Below are 22,326 nucleotides of genomic sequence, written 5' to 3' on the forward strand. Positions count from 1 at the left end.
AAGAGATGACAGTGCGATGAGGTGGAGGGACTGCGTCCGACAAGATGGTCAGTGTAGAGATGACAGTGGGATTAGCTGGAGTAGCTGCATCAGACGAGACGGTCAGTAAAGAGATGACAGTGGGATGAGGTGGAGTTGCAGAGTCAGACAAGATGGTCAGTGAAGAGATGACATCCAGATGAGGTAAAGGGGGCTGCCTCAGACAAGACAGGCAGTGAAGGGATGAAAGTGGGATGAGGTGGAGGGGCTGCATCAAATGAGATGGTGAAGAAATGACAATGAAGAGATGACATGGTCAGTGAAAAGATGACAGTGGAATGAGGTGCAGGGGTTGCGTCAGACAATATGGTCAGTGAAGACCTGAAAGTGGGATGAGGTGGAGAAGCTGCATCAGGCAAACTGGTGAGTGAAGACATGACAGTGGGATGAGGTGGAGGGACTGAGTCCGACAGGACAGACAGTGAAGAGATGACAGTGGAATGAGCTGGAGTGGCTGAATCAGACGAGACGGTCAGTGATTAGATTACACTGGGATGAGGTGGAAGGATTGCGTCAGACGAGATTGGCAGTAAAGAGATGACAGTGAAATGAGGTGGAGGGGCTGCATCAGATGGGAGGGTCAGTGAAGAGATGACAGTGGGATGAGGTGGACGGACAGTGAAGAGATGACACTGGGATGAGCTGGAGTGGCTGCATCAGAGGAGACAGTCAGTGAAGAGATGACAGTGGAGTGGGGTGGAAGGACAGTGAAGAGATGTCAGTGAAATGAAGTGAAGGGTCAGTGAAGAGATGACAGAGGGATGAGGTAGAGGGTCCGTGAAGAGATGACAGTGAGATGAGCTGGAGCGGCTGAATCAGACGAGATGGTCAGTGAAGAGATGAGAGTGGGATGAGGTGGAGAAGCTGCATCAGACAGGATGGTGAGTGAAGAGATGACAGCGGAGTGGGGTGGAGGGACAGAGAAGAGATGACAGTGGGATGAAGTGCAGGGGTTGTGTCAGACAAAATAGTGAAGAGATGAAAGTGGGATGAAGTGGAGAATTTGCATCAGACAGGATGGTGAGTGAAGAGATGACAGTGGGATGAGGTGGTGGGTCTGCGTCAAGTGAAGAGATCACAGTGGGGTGAGCATGAGGGTCAGTGAAGAGATGACAGTGGGATGAGCTGTAGTGGCTGAATCAGACGAGACGGTCAGTGAATAGATGACAGAGGGATGAGGTGGAGGGACAGTGAAGAGATGACAGTGGTATGAGGTGGAGGGACAGTGAAGAGACGACAGTAAGATGAGGTGGAGGGGCTTAGTCCGACAAGATAGGCAGTGAAGACATGACGGTGGAATGAGGTGGAGGGGTTGGATCAGACATGATGGTGAGTGAAAAGATGACAGTGGGATGAGGTGGAGGGTCACTGAATAGATGACATTCGGAAGAGGTGGAGGGTCAGTGAAGAGATGACAGTCAGATGAGGTGGAGGGGCTGCATCAGACGAGACGATCAGAGAAGAGATGACAGTGGGATGAAGTGCAGGGGTCGCATCAGACAAGATGGTCAGTGAAGAGATGACAGTGGGATGAGCTGGAGTGGCTGCATCAAAAGAGACGGTCAGTGAAGAGATGACAGCGAAGTGGGGTGGAGGGACAGTGAAGAGATGACAGTACAATGTGAAGGGTCAGTGAATAGATGACAGCAACATCAGGTGGAGAAACTGTCAGACAAAACGGCCAGAGAACAGATGACAATGGGTTGAGGTGGAGGGACAGTGAAGAGATGACAGTGGGATGAGGTGGAAAAGCTGCATCAGACAGGATGGTGAGTGACGAGATGGCAATGGGATGAGGTGGAGGGTCAGTGAAGAGATGACAGTGGGATGAGGTGGAGTTGCTGATTCAGACAAGTTGGTCAGTGAAGAGATGAAAGCCATAAGAGGTGGAAGAGGCTGCGTCAGACAAGATGGGCAGTGAAGGGATAACAGTGGGATGAGGTGGAGGGGCTGCATCAAACGAGACGGTGAAGAAATGACAGTGAAGAGACGACATGGTCAGTGAAGAAATGACAGTGGAATGAGGTGCAGGGGTTGTGTCAGACAAGATGGCCAGTGAAGAGATGACAGTGGGATGAGCTGGAGTGGCTGAATCAGACGAGACGGTTAGTGAAGAGATGACAGGGGAGTGGGGTAAACGGACAGTGAAGAGATGACAGTGGAGTGGGGTAAACGGACAGTGAAGAGATGACAGTAAGATGAGGTGGAGTGGCTGAGTCCGACAAGACAGGCAGTGAAGGGATGACAGTGGAATGAGGTATAGGGGTTGCATCAGACAAAATGGTTTGTGAAGAGATGAAAGTGGGATGAGGTGGAGAACCTGCATCAGACAGGATGGTGAGTGAAGAGATGACAGTGGGATGGGGTGGAGGGTCTGCATCAAGTGAAGAGATGACAGTGGGATGAGGCGGTGGGTCAATGAAAAGACGACAGTGGAATGTGAAGGGTCAGTGAATAGTTGACAGCAGGATGAGGTGGAGAAACTGCATCAGACAAAATGGCCAGTGAAGAGATGACAATGGCTTGAGGTGGAAGGACAGTGAAGAGATGACACTGGGATGAGGTTTAGGGGCTGCATCAGACGAGATGGGCAGTGAAGAGATAACAGTGGGATGAGGTGGAGGGGCTGCATCAAGTGAAGAGATGACAGTGGGATGAGGTGGTGGGTCAATGAAAAGACGACAGTGGAATGTGAAGGGTCAGTGAATAGTTGACAGCAGGATGAGGTGGAGAAACTGCATCAGACAAAATGGCCAGTGAAGAGATGACAATGGCTTGAGGTGGAAGGACAGTGAAGAGATGACACTGGGATGAGGTTTAGGGGCTGCATCAGACGAGATGGGCAGTGAAGAGATAACAGTGGGATGAGGTGGAGGGGCTGCATCAGACGGGAGTGTCAGTGAAGAGATGACAGTGGGATGAGGTGGAGGGGCTGAGTCCGACAAGACAGGCAGTGAAGAGATGACAGTTGAATGAGGTGGAGAAGTTGCAGCAGATAGGATGGTGAGTGAAGAGATGACAGTGGGATGAGCAGGAGTGGCTGCATAAGACGAGACGGTCAGTGAAGTAATGACAGTGGGAGAGGTGGAGGGTCAGTGGAGAGATGACAATAAGATGAGGTGGAGGGGCTGAGTCCGACAAGACAGGCAGTGAAAAGATGACAGTGGAATGAAGTGCAGGAGTTGCGTCAGACAACATGGACAGTGAAGAGATGACAGTGGGATAAGGTGCAGGGTTTGCATCAGACAAGATGGTCACTGAAGAGATAAAAGTGGGATACGCTGGAGTGGCTTTATCAGACGAGACAGTCAGTGGAGAGATGACAGTTTGATGAGGTGGAGGGGCTGCCTCACACAAATTGGGCAGTGAGGAGATGACAGCGAGGTGAGGTGGAGGGTCAGTGGAGAGATGATAGTGGGATAAGGAGGAGGGTCAGTGAAGAGCGGACATTGGGATGAGCTGAAGAGGCTGCATCAGACGACACGGTCAATGAAGAGATGACAGTGGAATGAGGTGAAGAAGTTGGATCAGACAGGATGGTGAGTGAAGAGATGACAGTGGGATGAGGTGGAGGGTCAGTGAAGAGATGACAGTAAGATGAGGTGGAGGGGCTGAGTCCGACAGGACAGGCAGTGAAGAGATGACCGTGGAATGAGGTGCAGGGCTTGCGTCAGACAAGATGGTCTGTGAAGAGATGACAGTGGGATGAGGTGGAGAAGCTGCATCAGACAGGATGGTGAGTGATGAGATGACAGTGGGATGAGGTGGAGTTGCAGAGTCAGACAAGGTGGTCAGTGAAGAGATGACACAGGGATGAGGTGGAGAAGCTGCATCAGACAGGATGGTGAGTGATGAGATGACAGTGGGATGAGGTGGAGTTGCAGAGTCAGACAAGATGGTCAGTGAAGAGATGACATCCAGATGAGGTAAAGGGGGCTGCCTCAGACAAGACAGGCAGTGAAGGGATGACAGTGGGATGAGGTGGAGGGGCTGCATCAAATGAGATGGTGAAGAAATGACAATGAAGAGATGACATGGTCAGTGAAAAGATGACAGTGGAATGAGGTGCAGGGGTTGCGTCAGACAATATGGTCAGTGAAGACCTGAAAGTGGGATGAGGTGGAGAACCTGCATCAGGCAAAGTGGTGAGTGAAGAGATGACAGTGGGATGAGGTGGAGGGACTGAGTCCGACAGGACAGACAGTGAAGAGATGACAGTGGAATGAGCTGGAGTGGCTGAATCAGACGAGACGGTCAGTGATTAGATTACACTGGGATGAGGTGGAGGGGTTGCGTCAGACGAGATTGGCAGTAAAGAGATGACAGTGAAATGAGGTGGAGGGGCTGCATCAGATGGGAGGGTCAGTGAAGAGATGACAGTGGGATGAGGTGGACGGACAGTGAAGAGATGACACTGGGATGAGCTGGAGTGGCTGCATCAGAGGAGACAGTCAGTGAAGAGATGACAGTGGAGTGGGGTGGAAGGACAGTGAAGAGATGTCAGTGAAATGAAGTGAAGTGTCAGTGAAGAGATGACAGAGGGATGAGGTAGAGGGTCCGTGAAGAGATGACAGTGAGATGAGCTGGAGCGGCTGAATCAGACGAGATGGTCAGTGAAGAGATGAGAGTGGGATGAGGTGGAGAAACTGCATCAGACAGGATGGTGAGTGAAGAGATGACACAGGGATGAGGTGGAGGGTCTGCATCAGACAGGATGGTGAGTGAAGAGATGAGAGTGGGATGAGGTGGAGTTGCTAAGTTAGACAAGATGGTCAATGAAGAGATGACAGTGGGATGAGCTTGAGCAGCTGAATCAGACGAGATGGTCAGTGAAGAGAGGAAAGTGGGATGAGGTGGAGAAGCTGCATCAGAGGAGATGGTGAGTGAAGAGACGACAGTGGAGTGGGGTGGAGGGACAGAGAAGAGATGACAGTGGGATGAGCAGGAGTGGCGGCATCAAAGGACACGGTCAGTGAAGAGATGACAGTGGGATGAAGTGCAGGGGTCGCGTCAGACAAGATGGTCAGTGAAGAGATGACAGTGGGATGAGGTGCAGGGGTTGCATCAGACAAGATGGTCAGTGAAGAGATGACAGTGGGATGAGGTGGAGAAGCTGCATCAGACAGGATGGTGAGTGAAGAGATGACAGTGGGATGAGGTGGAGTTGCTGAGTTAGACAAGATGGTCAATGAAGAGATGACAGTGGGATGAGGTGGAGAAGCTGCATCAGAGGAGATGGTGAGTGAAGAGATGACAGCGGAGTGGGGTGGAGGGACAGAGAAGAGATGACAGTGGGATGAAGTGCAGGGGTTGCGTCAGACAAAATAGTGAAGAGATGAAAGTGGGATGAAGTGGAGAATTTGCATCAGACAGGATGGTGAATGAAGAGATGACAGTGGGATGAGGTGGAGGGTCGGCGTCACGTGAAGAGATGACAGTGGAATGAGGTGGTGGGTCCATGAAGAGACGAGAGTGGAATATGAAGGGTCAGTGAATAGATGACAGGGGGATGAGGTGGAGAAACTGCGTCAGACAAAATGGCCAGTGAATAGATGACAATGGGTTGACGTGGAGGGACAGTAAAGAGATATAAGTGGAATGGCATGGAGAAGCTGAAATGGACGAGATGATCAGTGGAGAGATGACAGGGGGATGAGGTGGAGGGGCTGCATCAGACAAGATGGTAAGTGAAGAGATGAAAGTGGGATGAGGTGGAGAAGCTGCATCAGACCGGATGGTGAGAAAAGAGATGACAGTGGGAAAAGGTGGTGGGTCTGCGTCAAGTGAAGAGATCACAGTGGGGTGAGCATGAGGGTCAGTGAAGAGATGACAGTGGGATGAGCTGTAGTGGCTGAATCAGACGAGACGGTCAGTGAATAGATGACAGAGGGATGAGGTGGAGGGACAGTGAAGAGATGACAGTGGTATGAGGTGGAGGGACAGTGAAGAGACGACAGTAAGATGAGGTGGAGGGGCTTAGTCCGACAAGACAGGCAGTGAAGACATGACGGTGGAATGAGGTGGAGGGGTTGGATCAGACATGATGGTGAGTGAAAAGATGACAGTGGGATGAGGTGGAGGGTCACTGAATAGATGACATTCGGAAGAGGTGGAGGGTCAGTGAAGAGATGACAGTCAGATGAGGTGGAGGGGCTGCATCAGACGAGACGATCAGAGAAGAGATGACAGTGGGATGAGCAGGAGTGGCGGCATCAAAGGACACGGTCAGTGAAGAGATGACAGTGAAATGGAGTGGCGAGACAGTGAAGATATGACAGTGGGATGAAGTGCAGGGGTTGCATCAGACAAGATGGTCAGTGAAGAGATGACAGTGGGATAAGGTGCAGGGGTTGCATCAGACAAGATGGTCAGTGAAGAGATGACAGTGGGATGAGGTGGACGGTCAGTGAAGAGATGACAGTAAGATGAGGTGGCGGGGCTGAGTCCGACAAGACGGGAAGTGAAGAGATGAGAGTGGAATGAGGTGCAGGGGTTGCGTCAGACAAGATGGTCTGTGAAGAGATGACACTGGGATGAGGTGAAGAACCTGCATCAGACAGGATGGTGAGTGAAGAGATGACAGTGGGATAAGCTGGAGGGGCTACATCAAATGAGATGGGCAGTGAAGAGATGACAGTGAGATGAGGTGGAGGGTCAGTGGAGAGATGACAGTGGAAAGGGATGGAGGGTCAGTGAAGAGGTGATAGTGGCATAAAGAGGAGGGTCAGTGAAGAGCGAACATTGGGATGAGCTGGAGAGGCCGCATCAGACGAGACGGTCAATGAAGAGATGACAGTCGGATGAGGTGGAAGGGCTGAATGAGACAGACCAGGCAGTGAAGAGATGACAGTGGAATGAGGTGCAGGGGCTGCGTCACACAAGATAGTCAGTGAAGAGATGAAAATGGGATGAGGTGGAGAACCTGCATCAGGCAGGATGGTGAGTGAAGAGATGACAGTGGGATGAGGTGGAGGGTCATTGAAAAGACGACAGTGGGATTAGGTGGAGGGTCAGTGAAGAGATGACAGTAAGATGAGGTGGAGGGGCTGAGTCCGACAGGACAGGCAGTGAAGAGATGACCGTGGAATGAGGTGCAGGGCTTGCATCAGACAAGATGGTCTGTGAAGAGATGACAGTGGGATGAGGTGGAGCAGCTGCATCAGACAGGATGGTGAGTGAAGAGATGACAGTGGGATGAGGTGCAGGGCTTGCGTCAGACAAGATGGTCTGTGAAGAGATGACAGTGGGATGAGGTGGAGAAGCTGCATCAGACAGGATGGTGAGTGATGAGATGACAGTGGGATGAGGTGGAGTTGCAGAGTCAGACAAGATGGTCAGTGAAGAGATGATATCCAGATGAGGTAAAGGGGGCTGCCTCAGACAAGACAGGCAGTGAAGGGATGAAAGTGGGATGAGGTGGAGGGGCTGCATCAAATGAGATGGTGAAGAAATGACAGTGAAGAGATGACATGGTCAGTGAAAAGATGACAGTGGAATGAGGTGCAGGGGTTGCGTTAGACAATATGGTCAGTGAAGACCTGAAAGTGGGATGAGGTGGAGAACCTGCATCAGGCAAAGTGGCGAGTGAAGAGATGACCGTGGGATGAGGTGGAGGGTCAGTGAAAAGACGACAGTGGGATTAGGTGGAGGGTCAGTGAAGAGATGACAGTAAGATGAGGTGGAGGGGCTGAGTCAGACAAGACAGGCAGTGAAGAGATGACTGTGGAATGAGGTGCAGGGGTTGCATTAGACAAGATGGTCAGTGAAGAGATGACAGTGGGATGAGCTGGAGTGGCTGCATCAGAGGAGACGGTCAATGACGAGATGAGAGCGGAGTGGGGTGGAGGGACAGTGAAGAGATGACAGTGGAATGAGCTGGAGAAGCTGCATCAGACAGGATGGTGAGTGAAGAGATGACAGTGGAATGAGCTGGAGAAGCTGCATCAGACAGGATGGTGAGTGAAGAGATGACAGTGGGATAAGGTGGAGGGCCTGCGTCTAGTGAAGACATCACAGTGGGATGAGCTTGAGGGTCAGTGAAAAGATGACAGTGGGATGAGCTGGAGTGGCTGCATCAGAGGTGACGGTCAGTGAAGAGAGGACAGCGGAGTGGGGTGGAGGGACAGTGAAGAGATGACAGTACAATGTGAAGGGTCAGTGAATAGATGACAGCAAGATCAGGTGGAGAAACTGCATCAGACAAAACGGCCAGAGAACAGATGACAATGGGTTGAGGTGGAGGGACAGTGAAAAGATGACAGTGGAATGAGGTGGAGGGGCTGCATCGGACCGGAGGGTCACTGAAGAGATGACAGTAGGATGAGGTGGAGGGTCAGTGAAGAGATGACAATAGGATGAGGTGGAGGGTCAGTGAAGAGATGACAGTGGGATGAGCTCGAGTGGCTGCATCAGAGGAGACGGTCAGTGAAGAGATGACAGTGGAGTGGGGTGGAGGGACAGTGAAGAGATGACAGTGGGATGAGGTGCAGGGGTCGCGTCAGACAAGATGGTCAGTGAGATGACACTGGGATGAGCTGCAGTGGCTGAATCAGACAATATGATCAGTGAATAGATGACAGTGGGATGAGGTGGAGGGAAAGAGAATAGATGACAGTGGGATTAGGTGGTGGGTCTGCGTCAAGTGAAGAGACGACAGTGGGATGAGGTGGTAGGTCAATGAAGAGACAACAGTAGAATGTGAAGGGTCAGTAAATAGATGACAGCGGGATGAGGTGGAGAAACTGCGTCAGACAAAACGGCCAGTGAAGAGATGACAATGGGTTGAAATGGAGGATTAGTGAAGAGATAAAAGTGGAAAAACATGGAGGGGCTGCAACGGACGAGATGAGCAGTGGAGAGACGACAGGGAGATGAGGTGGAGGGGCTGCATCACACAAGATGGTCAGGGAAGAGATGCAAGTGGGATGAGCTGGAGAAGCTGCATCAGACAGGATGGTGAGGGAAGAGACGACTGGGATAACGTGGAGGGTCTGCGTCAAGTGAAGCGATCACAGTGCGGTGAGCTTGAGGGTCAGTGAAGAGATGACAGTGGGATGAGGTGGAGTTGCTGTGTCAGACAAGATGGTCAGTGAAGAGATGACAGCCTAATGAGGTGTAGGGGGCTGCGTCAGACAAGACAGGCAGTGAAGGGATGACAGTGGGATGAGGTAAAGGGGCTGCATCAAATGAGACGGTGAAGAAATGACAGTGAAAAGATGACATGGTCAGTTAAGAGATGACAGTGGGTTGAGGTGGAGGGTCACTGAAGAAATGACAGGCAGATGAGGTGGAGGGTCAGTGAAGAGATGACAGTCAGATGAGGTGGAGGGGCTGCATCAGACGAGACGGTCAATGAAGAGATGACAGTGGAATGAGGTGAAGACGTTGCATCAGACAGGATTGTGTGTGAAGAGATGACAGTGGGAGAAGGTGGAGGGTCACTGAAAAGATGAGAGTCGGATGAGGTAGAGGGGCTGAATCAGACAAGACAAGCAGTGAAGAGATGAAAGTGGAATGAGATGGAGGGGTTGCGTCACACAAGATGGTCAGTGAAGAGATGACAGTGGGATGAGGTGGAGTTGCTGAGTCAGACAAGACGGTCACTGACGAGATGGCAGCCAGATGAGGTGGAGGGGGCTGGGTCAGACAAGACAGGTAGTGAAGGGATGACAGTGAGATAAGGTGGAGGGCTGCATCAAACGAGACGGTGAAGAAATGACAGTGAAGAGACGACATGGTAAGGGAAGAGATGACAGTGGAATGAGGTGCAGGGGTTGCGTCAGACAAGATGGTCAGTGAAGACCTGAAAGTGGGATGAGGTGGAGAACCTGCATCAGACAGCATGGTGAGTGAAAAGATGACAGTGGGATAAGGTGGAGGGTCTGCGTCCAGTGAAGAGATCACAGTGGGATGAGCTTGAGGGTCAGTGAAGAGATGACAGTGGGATGAGCTGGAGTGGCTACATCAGAGGAGACGGTCAGTGAAGAGATGACAGTGAAATGAGGTGCAGGGGTGCGTCAGACAAGATGGTCTGTGAAGAGATGAAAGTGGGATGAGGTAGAGAAACTGCATCAGACAGGTTGGTGAGTAAAGAGATGACAGTGGGATGAGGTGGAGGGTCAGTGAAGAGATGACAGTGGGATGAGGTGGAGGGTCAGTGAAGAGATGACAGTGAAATGTGAAGGCTCAGTGAATAGATAACAGCTGGATGAGGTGGAGAAACTGCGTCACACAAAACGGCCAGTGAGGAGATGACAATGGGTTGAGGTGGAGGGACAGTGAAGAGATGACAGTGGGATGAGGTGGAGGGGCTGCATCAGACAAGATGGTCTCCCACTGTCATCTTTTCACTCACCATCCTGTCTGATGCAACCCCTTCACCTCATTCCACTGTCATCTCTTCATTGACTGTGTCATCTGATGCAGCCTCTCAAGCTCATCCCAATGCCCACTCTTAACTGACCCTCCTACCCATTCCACTGTCATCTCTCCACTGACCCTCCACCTCATCTGTCATGTCTTCACTGCTCACCTTGTCTGAGGCAGCCCCTCCACCTCATCCCACTGTCATCTCTCCACTGACCCTCCAACCAATCAAACTGTCATCTCCTCACTGACCGTCTCGTCTGATGCAGCCCCTCCAGCTTATCTCACTATCACCTCTTCACTTGATACAGACCCTCCAACTCATCCCACTCTCATCTCTTCACTATCCCTCCACCTCATCACAGTGTCATCTCTTCCCTGACCGTCTCGTTTGATGCAGCCACTCCAGCTCATCCCACTGTCATCTCTTCTCACCATCCTGTCTGATGCAGCCCCTCCACCTCATCCTCCTGTCATCTCTCCACTGCTCATCTCGTCCCACGCAGCCCCTCCATGTTATTCCACTTTTATCTCTTCACTGATCCTCCACCTCAACCCATTGTCATCGCTTCACTGACCATTTTATCGGACGCAACCCCTGCAGCTCATTCCACTCTCATCTCTTCACTGACGGTCTTGTCTGATGCAACCACTCCAGCTCATTCCACTGTCATCTATTCGTTCACCCTCCACCTTATCCCACTGTCATATCTTCACTGACCGTCTCGTCTGATGCAGCCACTCCACCTCATCCCACTGTCATCTCTTCACTGACCATCTTGTGTGACGCAACCCCTGCACCCCATTCCACTTTCATCTCTTCACTGCCTGGTTTGTCTGATTCAGCCCCTCCACCTCATCCGACTGTCATCTTTTCAGTGACCCTCCGCCTCATCCCACTGTCATCTCTTTACTCACCATCCTCTCTGATGCAACCCCTTCACCTCATTCCATTGTCATCTCTTCACTGACCCTCCACCCCATTCCACTGTCATCTCTCCCCTGACCCGCCAACCAAACTGTCATCTGCTCACTGACCGTCTCGTTTGATGCAGCCCCTCATGCTTATCCCACTGTCATCTCTTCACTTGACGCAGACCCTCCACCTCATCCCACTGTCAACTCTTCACTCATCATCCTGTCTGATGCATCTTCTCCACCTCATCCCAGTGTCATCTCTTCACTGTCCCTCCACCCTGCTCCACTGTCATCTCTTCACTGACCGTCTCCTCTAATGCAGCCACTTCAGCTCATCCCACTGTCATCTCTTCACTGACCCTCAGGCTCATCCCACTGTCATCTTTGGACTGACCCTCAAGCTCACCCTACTGTGATCGCTTCACGTGACGCAAACCCTCCACGTTATCCCACTTTCATCTCTCCACTGCTCATCTCATCTGATGCAGCCCCTCCATGTTTTTCCAGTTTTATCTCTTCACTGATCCTCCACCTCAACCCATTGTCATCTCTTCACTCACCATCCTGTCTGATGCAGCTTCTCCACCTCATCCCACTGTCATCTCTTCACTTACCATCTTGTGTGACGCAACCCCTGCACCTCATTTCACTTTTATCTCTTCACTGTCTGGCTTGTCTGATTCAGCTCCTCCACCTCATCCGACTCTCATCTCTTCAGTGACCCTCAACCTCATCCCACTGTCATCTTTTCACTCACCATCCTGTCTGATGCAACTCCTTCACCTCAATCCACTGTCATCTCGTCTGATGCAGCCTCTCCAGCTCATCCCAATGTCCGCTCTTCACTGAGCCTCCACCCCATTCCACTCTCATCTCTCCACTGACCCTCCACCTCATCTCACTGTCATCTCTTTACTGCCCACCTTGTCGTAGGCAGCCCCTCCACCTCAACCCCCTGTCATCTCTCCACTGCTCATCTCATCCGATGCAGCCCCTCCATGTTATTCCACTTTTATCTATTCACTGACCCTCCACCTTAACCCATTGTCATCTCTTCATTGGCCGTTTTGTCTGACGCAGTTTCTCCACCTCATCCCGCTGTCATCTATTCACTGACCCTTCATATTCCACTGTCGTCTCTTCATTGACCCACCACCTTATCCCACTGTCATCTCTTCACTTGACGCATACCCTCCACCTCATCCAACTTTCATCTCTTCACTGACCATCTTGTCTGACGCACACCTTGCGCCTCATCCCACTGTCATCTCTTCACTGTCCCTCCACACCACTCCACTGCCATCTCTTCACTGACCGTCTCCTCTGATGCAGCCACTCCTGCTCATCCCACTGTCATCTTTTCACCGACCCTCAACCTCATCCCACTGTCATCTCTTCACTGACTCTCCCGTCTGATTCATCCCCTCCATCTCATCCCACTCTCATCTCTTCACTGCAAATCTCGTCTGATGCAGCCCCTCCACCTCATCCCACTGTCATCTCTTCACTCACCATCCTGTCTAATGCAACCCCTTCACCTCATTCCACTGTCATCTCTTCACTGACCATCTTGTCTGATGCAGCCCCTCCACCTCATCCCACTGTCATCTCTCCACTGCTCACCTCGTCCGATGCAGCCCCTCCATCTTATTCCACTTTTATTTCTTCACTAATTTTCCACCTAAACCCATTGTCATCTCTTCACTGGCCGTTTTGTCTGACATAGTTTCTCCACCTCATCCCGCTGCCATCTATTTACTGACCCTTCACATTCCACTGTCATCTTTTCATTGACCCTCCACCTCATCCCAGTGTCATCTCTTCACTCACCATCCTGCCTGATGCAGGTTCTCCACCTCATCCCACTTTCATCTCTTCACTGTCCCTCCACCCCACTCCACTGTCATCTCTTCACTGACCGTCTCCTCTGATGCAGCCACTCCAGCTCATTCCACTGTCGTCCCTTTACTGTCCCTCAAGCTCATCCCACTGTGATCTCTTCACCAGACGCAGACCCTCCATCTTGTCCCACTGTCATCTCTTCACTCACCATTATGTCTGATGCAGCTTCTCCACCTCATCCCCGTGTCATCTGTTCACTGTTCCTCCACCCCACTCCACTGTCATCTCTTCACTGACCGTCTCCTCTGATGCAGCCACTCCAGCTCATCCCACTGTCATCTCTTCACTGACCCTTAAGCTCACCCCACTATGATCGCTTCACTTGACACAGACCCTCCATCTTATCCCACTGTCATCTCTTTTCTCACCATCCTGTCTGATGCAGCTTCTCCACCTCATCCCACTTTCATCTTTTCACTGACCATCTTGTCTGATGCAGCCCCTCCATGTTATTCCACTTTTATCTCTTCACTGATCCTCCACCTCAACCCATTGTCATCTCTTCACTGGCCGTTTTGTCTAACGCAGTTTCTCCACCTCATCCCGCTGTCATCTATTCATTGACCCAGCACCTCATCCCACTGTCATCTCTTCACTTGACTCAGACCCTCCACCTCATCCCACTGTCATCTCTTCACTGACCGTCTTCTCTGATGCAGCCACTCCAGTTCATTTCACTGTCATCTCTTCACTGACCCTCAAGTTCATCCCACTGTGATCTCTTCACTAGATGCAGATCCTCCTCCTTATCCCACTGTCATCTCTTCACTCACCATGGAGCTTCTCCACCTCATCCCACTGTCATCTTTTCACTGACCATCCTGTCTGATGCAAATCCTTCACCTTATTCCACTACCATCTCTTCATTGCCCGTCTCATCTGATGCAGCCTCTCCAGCTCATCCCAATGTCCGCTCTTCACTGACCCTCCTCCTTATTTCCCTATCATTTCTTCACTGACTCTCCACCCCACTCCATTGTCATCTCTTCACTGACCGTCTCTTCTAATGCAGCCACTCCAGCTCATCCCACTGTTATCTCTTCACTTGACGCAGACCCTCCACCTCATTCCACTGTCATCTCTTCACTGACCATCTTGTGGTACGCAACACCTTCACCTCATTCCACAGTCACCGCTTCACTGACTGTCTCGTCTAATGCAGCCACTCCAGCTCATCCCACTTTCATCTCTTCACTTACCATCTTCTCTGACACAACCTCTGCACCTCATCGTACTGTCATCTCCTCACTGTCCCTCCACCCCAGTCCACTGTCATCTCTTCACTGACCATCTCCTCTGATGCAGCCACTCCAGCTCATCCCACTGTCACCTCTTCACTGATCATCTTGTCTGACGCAACCCCTGCACCTCATCCCATTGTCGTTTCTTCACTATGTCCTCTCTTAACTGTCATTTCTTCACTGTCTCATTTGATGCAGCTTCTCCACCTCATTCCACTGTCATCCCTTCACTGCCTGTCTTGTCTGACACAGCCTCCTCCACCTCATCTGGCTGTCATCTCTTCACTGACCATCTTGTCTGAGACAGCACCTCCATCTCATCCCACTGTCATCTCTTTACTCATCATCCTGTCTGATGCAGTTTCTCCACCTCATTCCACTGTCATCTCTTCACTGCCTGGCTTGTCTGATTCAGCCCCTCTTCCTCATCTGACTGTCATCTCTTCCGTGACCCTCCACCTCATCCCACAGTCATCTCTTCACTCACCATCCTGTCTGATGCAGCTTCTCCACCTCATCCCACTGTCATCTCTTCATTGACCATCTCTCTGATGCAGCCTCTCCAGCTCATTTCAATGTCCGCTCTTCACTGACCCTCCACCCCATTCCACTGTCATCTTTTCACTGACACTCCACCTCATCTCACTGTCATCGCTTCACTGCCCACCTTGTCTGAGGCAGCCCCTCCACCTCACTTCACTGTCATCTCTTCACTATCTTGTCTGATGCAGCCACTGCAGCTTATCCCACTGTCATCTCTTCAGTGACCATCTTGTCTGACGCAACCCCTCCACTGCATCCCACTGTCATCTCCTCACTATCCCTCCACCTTATCCCACTGTCATCTATTCAATGACCATCTTGTCTGATTCAGCCACTCCTGTTCATCCCACTGTCATCTCTTCACTGACCGTCTCCTCTAATGCAGCCACTCCAGCTCATCCCACTGTCATCTCTTCACTGACCCTCAAGCTCCCACTGTGATCGCTTCACTTGACGCAGACCCTCCACCTTGTCTGATGAGGTTGAGGGTCAGTGAAGAGATGACAGTAAAATGAGGTGGAGGGGCTGAGTCCGACAAGACAGGCAGTGAAGAGATGACCGTGGAATGAGGTGCAGGGGTTGCGTCAGACAAGATGGTCTTTGAAGAGATGAAAGTGGGATGAGGGGGAGAACCTGCATCAGACAGGATGGTGAGTGAAGAGATGACAGTGGGATGAGGTGGAGGGTTTGCGACAAGTGAAGAGATGACACTGGGATGAGGTGGTGGGTCAATTAAGAGACAACAATGGAAGGTGAAGGGTCAGTGAATAGATGACAGTGGGATGAGGTGGAGAAACTGCATCAGACAAAACGGCCAGTGAAGAGATGACAATGGGTTGAGGTGGAGGATCAGTGAAGAGATAAAAGTGGAATAACATGGAGGGGCTGCATCGGACAAGATGAGCAGTGGAGAGATCACAGGGAAATTAGATGGAGGGGCTGCATCCGACAAGATGAGCAGTGGAGAGATCACAGGGAAATTAGATGGAGGGGCTGCATCAGACAAGATGGTCAGTGAAGAGATGAAAGTGGGATGAGGTGGAGAAGCTGCATCAGACAGGATGGTGAGGGAAGTGATGACAGTGGGATAAGGTGGAGGGTCTGCGTCAAGTGAAGCGATTACAGTGGGGTAAGCTTGAGGCTCAGTGAAGAAATGACAGCGGGATGAGCTTGAGGGTCAGTGAAAAGATGACAGTGGGATGAGGTGGAGAACCTGCATCAGGCAGGATGGTGAGTGAAGAGATGACACTGGGATGAGGTGGAGGGTCAGTGAAGAAATGACAGTAAGATGAGGTGGAGGGGCTGAGTCCGACAAGACAGGCAGTGAAGAGATGACACTGGGATGAGCTGGAGTGGCTGCATCAGAGGAGACGGTCAGTGAAGAGATGACAGTGTAGTGTGGTGGAGGGACAGTGAAGAGATGAAAGTGGGATGAGGTGGAGAACCTGCATCAGGCAGGATGGTGAGTGAAGAGATGACACTGGGATGAGGTGGAGGGTCAGTGAAGAGATGACAGTAAGATGAGGTGGAGGGGCTGAGTCTGACAAGACAGGCAGTGAAGAGATGACACTGGGATGAGGTGGAGGGTCAGTGAAGAGATGAAAGTGCGATGAGCTGGAGTGGCTGAATCAGACGAGACGGTCAGTGAAGAGATGACAGTGGAATGAAGTCGAGGAGTTGCGTCAGACAAAATGGCCAGTAAAGAGATGACAATGGGTTGAGGTGGAGGATCAGTGAAGAGATAAAAGTGGAATAACATGGAGGGGCTGCATCAGAGGAGACGGTCAGTGAAGAGATGACAGTGGAGTGGGGTGGAAGGACAGTGAAGAGATGACACTGGGATGAGGTGGAGGGTAAGTGAAGCTACGACAGTGGGATTAGGTTGAGGGTCCGTGAAGAGATGACAGTGAGATGAGCTGGAGCGGTTGAATCAGACGAGATGGTCAGTGAAGAGATGAAAGTGGGATGAGGTGGAGAAACTGCATCAGACAGGATGGTGAGTGAAGAGATGACAGTCGGATGAGGTGGAGGGTCAGTGAAGAGATGACAGTCGGATGAGGTGGAGGGTCAGTGAAGAGATGACAGTCGGATGAGGTGGAGGGGCTGCATCAGAGGAGACGGTCAGTGAATAGATGACAGTGGAGTGGGGTGGAGGGACAGTGAAGAGATGACACTGGGATGAGGTGGAGGGTAAGTGAAGCTACGACAGTGGGATTAGGTTGAGGGTCAGTGAAGAGATGACAGTAAGATGAGGTGGAAGAACTGAGTCCGACAAGACCGGCAGTGAAGAGATGACAGTGGGATGAGGTGCAGGGGTTGCGTCAGACAAGATGGTCAGTAAAGAGATGACACTGGGATGAGCTGGAGGGTCAGTGAAGAGATGAGAGTGGGATGAGCTGTAGTGGCTGAATCAGACAAGACGGTCAGTGAATAAATGACAGAGGAATGAGGTGGAGGGACAGTGAAGAGATGACAGAGGGATGAGGTGGAGGGACAGTGAAGAGACGACAGTGGGATGGGGCAGAGGGTCAGTGAAGAGACGACAGTGGAATGTGAAGGGTCAGTGAATAGATGACAGCGGGATGAGGTGCAGAAACTGCGTCAGACAGGATGGTGAATGAAGAGATGACAGTCGGATGAGGTGGAGGGGCTGAATCAGACAAGCCAGGCAGTGAAGAGATGAAAGTGGAATGAGGTGCAGGGGTTGCATCACACAAGATGGTCAGTGAAGAGATGACAGTGAGTGAGGTGGATAAACTGCATCAGACAGGATGGTGAGTGAAGAGATGACAGTGGGATGAGGTGGAGTTGCTGTGTCAGACAAGATGGTCAGTGAAGAGATGACAGCCCAATGAGGTGTAGGGGGCTGCGTCAGACAAGACAGGCAGTGAAGGGATGACAGTGAGATGAGGTGTAGGAGTTGCGTCAGACAAAATGGTTTGTGAAGAGAGGAAAGTGGGATGAGGGGGAGAACCTGCATCAGACAGGATAGTGAGTGAAGAGATGACAGTGGGATGAGGTGGAGGGTCTGCGTCAAGTGAAAAGATGACAGTGAGATGAGGTGGTGGGTCAATGAAAAGACGTCAGTGAATAGTTGACAGCGGGATGAGGTGGAGAAACTGCGTCAGAAAAATTGGCCAGTGAAGAGATGGCTTGAGGTGGAAAGAGTGAAGAGATGACACTGGGATGAGGTTGAGGGGCTGCATCAGACGAGATGGGCAGTGAAGAGATGACAGTGGGATGAGGTGGAGGGTCAGTGGAGAGATGACAGTAAGATGAGTCCGACAAGACAGGCAGTGAAGAGATGACAGTGGAATAAGGTGTAATGGTTGCGTCAGACAAGATGGTCAGTGAAGAGATGACAGTGGGATGAGATGGAGTGGCATCATCAAACAAGAAGGTCAGTGAAAAGATGATAGTGGGATGAGTTGGAGGGGCTGCATCAGACGAAACGGTCAATGAAAAGATGACAGCGGGATGAGGTGCAGCGGTTGTGTCTGACAAGATTGTCCGTGAAGAGATGACAGTGGGATGAGGTGGAGAAGTTGCAGCAGATAGGATGGTGAGTGAAGAGATGACAGTGGGATGAGGTGGAGAAGTTGCAGCAGATAGGATGGTGAGTGAAGAGATGACAGTGGGATGAGCAGGAGTGGCTGCATAAGACGAGACGGTCAGTGAAGTAATGACAGTGGGAGAGGTGGAGGGTCAGTGTAGAGATGACAGTAAGATGAGGTGGAGGGGCTGAGTCCGACAAGACAGGCAGTGAAGAGATGACCGTGGAATGAAGTGCAGGAATTGCGTCAGACAACATGGACAGTGAAGAGATGACAGCAGGATGAGGTGGAGAAACTGCGTCAGACAAAAGAGCCAGTGAAGAGATGACAATGGGTTAAGGTGGAGGGACAGTGAAAAGATGACAGTGGGATGAGCAGGAGTGGCTGCATCAGACGAGACAGTCAGTGAAGAGATGACAGCGGAGTGGGGTGGAGGGACACTGAAGAGATGATAGTGGGATAAGGAGGAGGGTCAGTGAAGAGATGACACTGGGATGAGGTGGAGAAGATGCATCAGACAGGATGGTGAGTGAAGAGATGACAGTGGGATGAGGTGGAGGGTCTGCTTCAACTGAAGAGATGACAGTGGGATAAGCATGAGGGGCTGCATCAGACGAGACGGTCAGTGAGGAGATGACAGTGAGATGAGGTGGAGGGTCAGTGAAGAGATGATTGTGGGATAAGGAGGAGGGTCAGTGAAGAGCGGACATTGGAATGAGATGGAGAGGCTGCATCAGACGAGACAGTCAATGAAGAGATGACAGTGGAATGAGGTGAAGGGGCTGAGTCAGACAAGATGGTCAGTGAAGAGATGACAGCCAGATGAGGTGGAAGGGGCTGCGTCAGAGAAGACAGGCAGTGAAGGGATGACAGTGGGATGAGGTGGAGGGGCTGCATCAAATGAGATGGTGAAGAAATGACAGTGAAGAGACGACATGGTCAGTGAAGAGATGACAGTGGAATGAGGTGCAGGGGTTGCGTCAGACAAGATGGTCAGTGAAGAGATGACAGTGGGATGAGGTGGAGGGACAGTGAAGAGATGACAGTGGGATGAGGTGGAGGGGTTGCATCAGACAAGATGGTCAGTGAAGAGATGAAAGTGGGATGAGGTGAAGGGTCACTGAAGAGATGAGAGTCGCATGAGGTGGAGGGGCTGAATCAGACAAGCCAGGCAGTGAAGAGATGAAAGTGGAATGAGGTGCAGGGGTTGCGTCACACAAGATCGTCAGTGAAGAGATGACAGTGGGATGAGCTGGAGTGGCTTCATCAGAGGACACGGTCAGTGAAGAGATGACACTGGGATCAGGTGGAGAAGATGCATCAGACAGGATGGTGAGTGAAGAGATGACAGTGGAATGAGGTGGAGGGTCTGCGTCAATTGAAGACATGATAGGGGATAAGCTGGAGGGGCTGCATCAGACGAGACGGTCAGTGAGGAGATGACAGTTTGATTGGTTGGAGCGTCAGTGGAGAAATGACAGTGGGCTGAGGTGGAGGGGCTGCCTCAGACAAGGTGGGCAGTGAAGACATGACAGTGAGATGAGGTGGAGGGTCAGTGGAGAGATGAGAGTGGAATGGGGTGGAGGGTCAGTGAAGAGATGATAGTGGGATAAGAAGGAGGGTCAGTGAAGAGCGGACATTGGGATGAGCTGTAGAGGCTGAATCAGACAGATGGTCAATGAAGAGATGACAGTGGAATGAGGTGAAGGGGTTGCATCAGACAGGATGATGAGTGAAAAGATGACAGTGGGATGAGATGGAGGTTCACTGAAGAGATGACAGTCAGATGAGGTGGAGGGGCTGCATCAGACAAGATGGTCAGTGAAGAGATGACAGTGGAATGAGGTGAAGGGGTTGCATTAGACAGGATGGTGAGTGAAGAGATGACAGTGGGATGAGGTGGAGGGGCTGCATCAGACGAGATTTGCAGTGAAGAGATGAGAGTGGGATGAGATGGAGGGGATGAATCAGACGGGAGAGTCAGTGAAGAGATGACAGTGGGATGAGGTTGAGGGTCGGTGAAAAGATGACAGTGGGATGAGCAGGAGTGGCTGCATCAGAGGAGACGGTCAGTGAAGAGATGGCAGTGGAGTGGTGTGGAGGGACAGTGAAGAGATGACAGTGGGATGAGGCACAAGGTGTGCGTCAGACAAGATGGTCAGTGAAGAGATGAAAGTTGGATGAGGTGGAGGGTATGCGTCAAGTGAAGAGATGACAGTGGGATAAGGTGGTGGGTCAATGAAGAGACGACAGTGGAATATGAAGGGTCAGTGAATAGATGACAGCGGGATGAGGTGGAGAAACTGCGTCAGACAAAACGGCCAATGAAGAGATGACAATGGGTTAAGGTGGAGGGTCAGTGAATAGATAAAAGTGGAATAACATGGAGGGGCTGCATCGGATGAGGTGAGCAGTGGAGAGATGACAGGGGGATGAGGTGGAGGGGCTGCCTACGACAAGGTGGGCAGTAAAGAGATGACAGTGAGATGAGGTGGAGGGATGATAGTGGGATAAAAAGAAGGGTCAGTGAAGAGCGGACATTGGGATGAGCTGTAGAGGCTGCATCAGACGAGATGACAGTGGAATGAGGTTAAGGGGTTGCATCAGACAGGATGGTGAGTGAAAAGATGACAGTGGAATGAGGTGGAGGGTCACTGAAGAGAGTCGGATGAGGTGGAGGAGCTGAATCAGACAAGCCAGGCAGTGAAGAGATAAAAGTGAAATGAGGTGCAGGGTTTGCGTCACACAAGATGGTCAGTGAAGAGATGACAGTGGGATGAGGTGGAGAAGCTGCATCAGACAGGATGGTGAGTGAAGAGATGACAGTGGGATGATCTAGAGGGTCAGTGAAGAGACGACAGTGAGATTAGGTGGAGGGTCAGTGAAGAGATGACAGTAAGATGAGGTGGAGGGGCTGAGTCCGACAAGACAGACAGTGAAGAGATGGTCAGTGAAGAGATGACACTGGGATGAGGTGGAGGGTCAGTGAAGAGATGAGAGTGGGTTGAAGTGGAGGGGCTGTATCAGACAAGATGGTCAGTGAAGTGATGACAGTGAAATGACGTAGAGCATCAGTTAAGAGATGACAGTGGGATAAGGTGGAGGGGCTGCATCAGAGAATACGGGTAGTGAAGGGATGACATTTTTGAGACGTACATGAAAAGTTGCTGGTCGCTCGCAAATCAGGGTTAGCTGCCTTCAGGTACAGGGAAGTATGTTGATGCACTCTTTCCTGATCCTTTGGGACAAACACCTGGAAAAAATTCCTGAATAACGCAGTCTGTCTGAGAGCTAGAGTGGAATTAAAGTAATAGGAGTGACAGAACATCTCCTTGTCCCGTGCTGGTTTTCCAAGGGAATGCTTCCAGCTTTTGTCCATTCAGTATGATCCTGGCTATTAGTTTGTCATAAATAGCTCTTACTATTTAGAGATATGTTCAATCAATACCCTGTTTACTAAGTAGTTTTTAGCATAAAAGGTTTTTGAATTCAGATTCACAGCCAAATTCTACCAGAGGTACAAAGAGGAGCAGGTAACATTCCTCCTGAAACAATTACAAACATCAGAAAAAGTGGGAATCCTCTCTAACTGATTTTGAGGCTGGCATCATTCTTTCTTATTTTAAGAGGCCAGCATTATCCTGATGCCAACACCTGGCGGAGACACACACAAATTCAGGCAGTATTCCTGATAAACATTGATCCAAAAACCTCAGTAAAATACTAGCAAACCAAATTCAACAGCACGTCAAAAAGCTTATCCA

At 50.9% G+C, this 22,326-nt stretch overlaps 1 protein-coding gene across 2 annotated transcripts in view; it reads left to right on the forward strand.

Annotated features, from left to right (window-relative positions):
• The window catches only part of SCGN (secretagogin, EF-hand calcium binding protein), a 212,098-nt gene that overhangs the window by 182,239 nt on the left and 7,533 nt on the right, over positions 1 to 22,326 (forward strand). The gene's annotated exons all lie outside the window — the stretch shown is intronic.

The sequence above is a fragment of the Callithrix jacchus genome, chromosome 4 (assembly GCF_049354715.1).
Source record: "Callithrix jacchus isolate 240 chromosome 4, calJac240_pri, whole genome shotgun sequence".
Taxonomy (NCBI): domain Eukaryota; kingdom Metazoa; phylum Chordata; class Mammalia; order Primates; family Cebidae; genus Callithrix; species Callithrix jacchus.